Raw genomic sequence first — 8,504 nt, forward strand, 5'->3', positions numbered from 1 at the left:
AGTCAGACAAGAACTTGCACTTCCTTTTGAAGACATTTCCCTAACTAATGCAAATATGAAAATCAAACTTATATGAATGGACAGACGAACATGTGGCCTTTCAGATGACGCCAAGATTGCAAGATTTAGATAATTCTGAAACTTTTTATGCTCAAATATATGAAGCATTCACTGCGAAGGATAAGGACCGGTATAGGGCAGACGAAGCCAGAATTCTGCAAAAATATCAGGCATTTGGACAAAGACTTCCATTTCCTTTGGCAGATATTTCCCTAACTACTGCAGATATGGATATCGAACTGATATGAATAGATAGGGGATATGGAACTTATATGAATGGATAGACGAACCTGTGGCCTTTCAGATGACAGCAAGATTGGAAGATTTAGATAATTCTTACACCTTTTATGCTTGATTAAATGAAGCCTTCTCTGCGCGAGATAAGCACCGGTGTAGCACAGACGAAGCCAGAATTTCGCAAAAATAGGAGACAGTTGTACAAGAACTTGCACTTCCTTTTGCAGATATTTCTCTAACTACTGCAAATATGGAAACGACACTTTCATGAATGGATAGACCAACATGTGGCTTTTCAGACGACACCAAGATTGCAAGATTTTGATAATTCTCACACCTTATATGCTCGGCTACATGAAGCATTTGCTTTGCGAGTACAGGACCCGGTATAACGCAAAATCAGATTTACGAAAAATATCAAGCCGTCCGACAAAAGCTGGCATTTCCTTTGGCAGATATTTCCCTTACTACTGCAAATATGGATATGAAACTTATATGAATGGATAGAGCACCATGTGGCCATTCAGACAACACCAAGATTGCAAGATTTAGATACTTCTCACCCCTTTTTTGCTCGATTATATGAAGCATTCTCTACGCAGGATACAGACCAGTATAGCGTAGACGAAGCCATAATTCCGAAAAAAGGGAGGCAATTGGAAAAGAACTCGCACTCTCTTTAGGAGCTTTTTCCCTAACTACTGCAAATATGGATATGAAACTTATATGATTGGATAGAGGAACATCTGGCCTTTGTGATGAAAGCAAGATCGGAAAATTTAGATAATTCTTAGACCTTTTATTCTCGAATATATGAAGCATTCTTTGCGTGGGATAAGGACCAGTATATTGCAGACGAAGCCAGAATTCCTCAAAAAAGGAGGCAGTTGGAAAAGAACTTGCACTTCCTTTGGCAGCTATTTCCCAAACTACTGCAAATATGGATATGAAACTTATATGAAAGGATAGAGGGACCATGTGGCCTTTCAGACGACACCAAGATTACCAGATTTAGATAATTCTTAGACTTTTATGCTCGAATACATGAAGCATTCACTGTGCGAGTACAGAACCGGGTATCTCGCAGACGAAGCCAGAATTCCAAAAAAAGGAGGCAGTTGGAAAAGAACTCGCACTTAGTTTGGCAGCTATTTCCCTAACTACTGCAAATATGGACATGAAATTTATATAAATGGATAGAAGAGCATATGGCCTTTCAGATGACACCAAGATTGCCAGATTTAAATAATTCTCAGACTTTTTATGCTCGATTATATGAAGCATTCTCTGCGCTGGACGAAGCCAGAATTCCGCAAAAAAAGAGGGAGTTGGAAAAGAACTCGAACTTCCTTTGGCAACTATTTGCCAACTACTGCAAATATGGATAGGACATTAATATAAATGGATAGAGGAACATATCGCCTTTCAGATGACACCAAGATTGCGAGATTTAGATAATTCTCTGACCTTTTATGCTCGATTATATAAAGCATTCTCTGCGCAGGATAAAGACCGGTATGGTGCAGACGAAGCCAGAATTCCGCAAAGATATCAGGCAAGTGGACACGAATTTGCAATTCCTTTTGACGATATTTCCCTAACTACTGCAAATATGGATATGAAACTTATATGAATGGATAGGGAAACATGTCACCTTTCAGATCACACCAACATTGCCAGATTGAAATAATTCTCAGCCCTTTTTTGCTCGATTATATGAAGCAGTCTCTGCGTGGGATAACGACCGATATTTTGCAGACGAAGCAAAAAATTCCGCAAAAAAAAAGAGGCAGTTGGAAAAGAACTCGAACTTAGTTTGGCAGTTATTTCCCTAACTACTGCAAATATGGATATGAAACTTATATGAATGGGCAGGGAATTATGTTGCCTTTCAGATGACACCAAGATTGCCAGATTTAGATAATTCTAAGACCTTTTATGCTCGATTATATGAAGCATTCTCTAAGCAGGATAAGGACCGGTAATTGCAGACGAAGCCAGAATTCCGCAAAAAAAGGAGGCAGTTCGAAAAGACCTCGAGCTTAGTTTGGCAGATATTTCCCTAAATACTGCAAACACGGATACGAAACTTATATGAATGGATAGAGGATAAAATGGCCTTTTAGATGACACCAAGATTGCCAGATTTAGATAATTCTCAGACCTTTTATGCTCGTTTATATGAAGCAGTCTCTGTTTGGGATAAGGACCAGTATAGCGCAGACGAAGCCAGAATTCCGTAAAATTATCAAACAGTCAGACAAGAACTTGCATTTCCTTTGGCAGATATTTCCCTAACTACTTCAAATATCGATATGCAACTGATATGAATGGATAAAAGAACATATGAACTTTCAGATGACACCAAGATTGCCAAATTTAGATAAATATAAGACTTTTTATGCTCGATTATATGAAGCCTTCTCTGCGCAGGATAAGAACCGGTATATTGCAGACGAAGCCAGAATTCCGCAAAAAAATCAGGAAAAGGGACACGAACTTGCATTTCCTTTGCAAGATATTTTTCTAACTACTGCAAATACGGATACGAAACTGATATGAATGGATAGGGAAACATGTCACCTTTCAGATCACACCAACAATGCCAGATTTAGATAAATCTCAGACCTTTTATGCTCTATTATATGAAGCAGTCTCTGTGTGGGATAAGGACCAGTATAGCGCAGACGAAGCCAGAATTCCGTAAAAATATCAAACAGTCAGACAAGAACTTGCATTTCCTTTGGCAGATATTTCCCTAACTACTGCAAATAGGGATATGAAACTTATACAAATAGATAGGGGAACATGTGGCCTTTCAGATGACACCACGATTGCCAGAATTAGATAATTCTCAGACCTTTTATGCTTGAATATATGAAGCAATCCTTGCGCGGGAAAAGGACCAGTATAGCGCAGACGAAGCAACAATTCCGCAAAAATATCAAACATTCAGACAAGAACTTGCACTTCCTTTGGACGATATTTCCCTAACTACCGCGAATATGGATATGAAACTTATGTGAAGGGACAGGGAAACATGTGGCCTTTCAGATGACACCAAGATTGCCAGATTTAGATAATTCTCTGACCTTTTATGCTCGATTATATGAAGCATTCTCTGCGTGGGATGAGGACCGGTATATTGCAGACGAAGCCAGAATTCCGCAAAAAAAGGAGCCAGTTGGAAAATAACTTGAATATAGTTTGGCAGCTATTTCCCTAACTACTGCATATATGGATATGAAACTTATATGAATAGGCAGGGAATTATGTGGCCTTTCAGATGACACCAAGATTGCCAGATTAGGATAATTGTCAGACCTTTTGTGCTCGATTATATGAAGCATTCTTTGCGCCGGGTAAGGACCGGTGTGGTGCAAACGAAGCCAGAATTCCACAAATATATCAGGCAATTAGACACGAACTAGCATTTCCTTTGGAAGATATTTACCTAACTACCGCGAATATGGATATGAAACTTATATGAATAGGCAGGGAATTATGTGGCCTTTCAGATGACACCAAGATTGCCAGATTAGGATAATTGTCAGACCTTTTAGGCTCGATTATATGAAGCATTCTCTGCGTGGGATAAGGACCGGTATATTGCAGACGAAGCCAGAATTCCGCAAAAAAAAGAGGCAGTTGGAAAAGAACTCAAATTTAGTTTGGCAGCTATTTGCAAACTACTGCAAATATGGATAGGAAATTAATATGAATGGATAGAGGAACATATTGCCCTTCATATGACACCAAGATTGTCAGATTTAGATAATTCTCTGACCTCTTAGGCTCGATTATATAAAGCATTCTCTGTGCAGGATAAAGACCGGTATGGTGCAGACGAAGCCAGAATTCCGCAAAAATATCAGGCAAGTGGACACGAATGTGCAATTCCTTTTGACGATATTTCCCTACCTACTGCAAATATGGATATGAAACTTATATGAATGGGCAGGAAATGATGGGGCCTTTCAGATGACACCAAGATTGCCAGATTTGGATAATTCTCAGACCTTTTATGCTCGATTATATGAAGCCTTTTCTGCGCAGGATAAGGACAGGTATAGCGCAGACGAAGCCAGAATTCCGCAAAAATATCAAACAGTCAGACAAGAACTTTCACTTCCTTTGGCAAATATTTCCCTAACTACTGCAAATATGGATATGAAACTTATATGAAGGGACAGGGAAACATGTGACCTTTCAGATGACACCAACATTGCCAGATTTAGATACTTCTCATACGTTTTATGCTCGATTATATGAAGCATTCTCTGCGTGGGATTAGGACCGGTATATCGCAGACGAAGCCAAAATTCCACAAAAATATCAAACAGTCAGACAAGAACTTGCACTTCCTTTGGACGATATTTCCCTAACTACCGCGAATATGGATATGAAACTCATATGAATGGACAGGGAAACATGTGGCCTTTCAGATCACACCAAGATTGCCAGATTTAGATAATTCTCAGACCTTTTATGCTCGATTATATGAAGCATTCTCTGCGTTGGATAAGGACCGGTATATTGCAGACGAAGCCAGAATTCCGCAAAAAAAGGAGGCAGTTCGAAAAGACCTGGAACTTAGTTTGGCAGATATTTCCATAAATACTGCAAACATGGATACGAAATTTATCTGAATGGATAAAAGAACAAATGGCCTTTCAGATGACACCAAGATTGCCAGCTTTAGATAATTCTTACACCTTTTATGCTCGAATATATGAAGCAATCCTTGTGCGGGAAAAGGACCGGTATAGCGCAGACGAAGCAATGATTCCGGAAAAATATCAGGCAATTGGACACGAACTTGCATTTCCTTTGGCAGCTATTTCCCTAACTACTGCAAATTTAGATATGAAACTTATATGAATGGATAGGGAAACATGTAACCTTTCAGATCACAACAAGATTGCCAGATTTAGATAATTCTCAGACCTTTTATGCTCGATTATATGAAGCAGTATCTGCGTGGGATAAGGACCAGTATAGCGCAGACGAAGCCAGAATTCCGCAAAAATATCAGGCAATTGGACACGAATTTGCAATTCCTTTTGACGATATTTCCCTAACTACTGCAAATATGGATATGAAACTTATATGAATGGATAGAGGAACAAATGGCCTTTCAGATGACTCAAGATTGCCAGATTTAGATAATTCTCAGACCTTTTATGTTCGATTATTTGAAGCATTCTCTGCGTGGGATGAGGACCGGTATATTGCAGACGAAGCCAGAATTCCGCTAAAAAAGGAGCCAGTTGGAAAAGAACTCGAACTTAGTTTGGCAGCTATTTCCCTAACTACTGCAAATATGGATACGAAACTTATATGAATGGATAGGGAAACATGTAGCCTTTCAGATGACACCAAGATTGCCAGATTTAGATAATTCTCAGACCTTTTATGCTCGATTATATGAAGCAGTATCTGCCTGGGATAAGGACCAGTATAGCGCAGACGAAGCCAGAATTCCGCAAAAATATCAAACAGTCAAAAAAGAAATCGCACTTCCTTTGGCAGATATTTCCCTAACTACTGCAAATATGGATATGAAACTTATATGAATAGATAGAAAACTATGTGGCCTTTCAGATGACACCAAGATTGCCAGATTTAGATAATTCTCAGACCTTTTATGCTCGATTATATGAAGCAGTCTCTGCGTGGGATTAGGACCAGTATAGCGCAGACAAAACCAGAATTCCGCTAAAATATCAGGCAAGTGGACACGAACTTGCATTTCCTTTGGACGATATTTCCCTAATTACTGCAAATATGGATATGAAACTTATATGAAGGGACAGGGAAACAAGTGGCCTTTCAGATGACACCAAGATTGCCAGATTAGGATAATTGTCGGACCTTTTATGCTCGATTATATGAAGGATTCTCTACGCCGGGTAAGGACCGGTATGGTGCAGACGAAGCCAGAATTCCACAAAAATATCAGGCAATTGGACACGAACTAGCATTTCCTTTGGAAGATATTTCCCTAACTACTGCAAATATGGATATGAAACTTATACCAATCGACAGGGAAACATGTAGCCTTTCGGTTGACACCAAGATTGCCAGATTTAGATAATTCTCAGACCTTTTATGCTCGATTATATGAAGCAGTATCTGCCTGGGATAAGGACCGGTATAGCGCAGACGAAGCCAGAATTCCGCAAAAATATCAAACAGTCAGACAAGAATTTGCACTTCCTTTGGAGGATATTTCCCTAACTACTGCATATATGGATAAAAAACGTATATGAATGGATAGAAAACCATGTGGCCTTTCAGATGACACCAAGATTGCCAGATTTAGATAATTCTCAGACCTTTTATGCTCGAATATATGAAGCAGTCTCTGCGTGGGATATGGACCGGTATAGCGCAGACGAAGCCAGAATTCTGCAAAAAAGGAGGCAGTTGGAAAAGAACTCGAACTTCCTTTGGCAGCTATTTGCCAACTACTGTAAAAATGGATAGGAAATTAATATGAATGGATAGAGGAACATATCGCCTTTCAGATGACACCAAGATTGTCAGATTTAGATAATTCTCTGACCTCTTAGGCTTGATTATATAAAGCATTCTCTGCGCAGGATAAAGACAGTTATGGTGCAGACGAAGCCAGAATTCCGCAAAAATATCAGGCAATTGGACAAGAATGTGCAATTCCTTTTGACGATATTTCCCTAACTACTGCAAATATGGATATGAAACTTATATGAATGGGCCGGAAATTATGTGGCCTTTCAGATGACACCAGGATTGCCTGATTTAGATAATTCTCAGACCTTTTATGCTCGATTATATGAAGCATTCTCTGCGCAAGATAAGGACCGGTATATTGCAGACGAAGCCAGAATTCCGCAAAAAAAGGAGGCAGTTCGAAAAGACCTGGAACTTTGTTTGGCAGATATTTCCCCTAAATACTGCAAACATGGATACAAAACTTGTATGAAAGGATAGGGAAACATGTAGCCTTTCAGATCACACCCAGATTGCCAGATTTAGATAATTCTCAGACCTTTTATGCTCGTTTATATGAAGCAGTATCTGCCTGGGATAAGGACCAGTATAGCGCAGACGAAGCCAAAATTCTGCAAAAATATCAAACAGTCAGACAAGAAGTTGCACTTCCTTTGGAGGATATTTCCCTAACTACTGCAAATATAAATATGAAACTTATATGAATGAATAGAAAACCATGTGGCCTTTCAGATGACACCAAGATTGCCAGATTTAGATAATTGTCAGACCTTTTATGCTCGATTATAAGAAGCCTTTTCTGTGTGGGATAAGGACCGGTATAGCGTAGACGAAGCCAGAATTCCGCAAAAAAGGAGGCAGTTGGAAAAGAACTCGCACCTCCTTTGGCAGCTATTTGCCAACTACTGCAAATAGGGATAAGAAATTAATATGAATGGATAGAGGAATATATGGCCTTTCAGATGACACCAAGATTGCCAGATTTAGATAATTCTAAGACCTTTTATTCTCGAATATAGGAAGCCTTTTCTGCGTGGGATAAGGACCAGTAGAGCGCAGACGAAGCCAGAATTCCGCAAAAAAATCAAACAGTCAGACAAGAATTTGCACTTCCTTTGGAGGATACTTCCCTAACTACTGCAAATATGGATATGAAACTTATATGAATGGATAGGGAAACATGTGACCTTTCAGATCACACCAAGATTGCCAGATTTAGATAATTCTCAGACCTTTTATGCTCGAATATATGAAGCAGTCTCTGCGTGGGATATGGACCGGTATGGCGCAGACGAAGCCAGAATTCTGCAAAAAAGGAGGCAGTTGGAAAAGAACTTGCACTTCCTTTGGCAGCTATTTGCCAACTACTGTAAAAATGGATAGGAAATTAATATGAATGGATAGAGGAACATATCACCTTTCAGATGACACCAAGATTGCCAGGTTTGGATAATTCTCTGACCTTTTAGGCTCGATTATATAAAGCATTCTCTGCGCAGGATAAAGACCGGTATGGTGCAGACGAAGACGAAAAAGGCATATGGATATGAAACTTGCATGAATGGATAAGGAAACATGTGACCTTTCAGATGACACCAAGATTGCCAGATTAGAATAATTGTCAGACCTTTTATGCTCGATTTTATGAAGCATTCTCAACGCCGGGTAAGGACCGGTATGGTGCAGACGAAGCCAGAATTCCACAAAAATAT

The sequence above is a fragment of the Acanthaster planci genome, linkage group LG03, assembly GCF_054643075.1.
Source record: "Acanthaster planci isolate LZ-2023a linkage group LG03, COTS_SCS, whole genome shotgun sequence".
Lineage (NCBI taxonomy): Eukaryota > Metazoa > Echinodermata > Asteroidea > Valvatida > Acanthasteridae > Acanthaster > Acanthaster planci.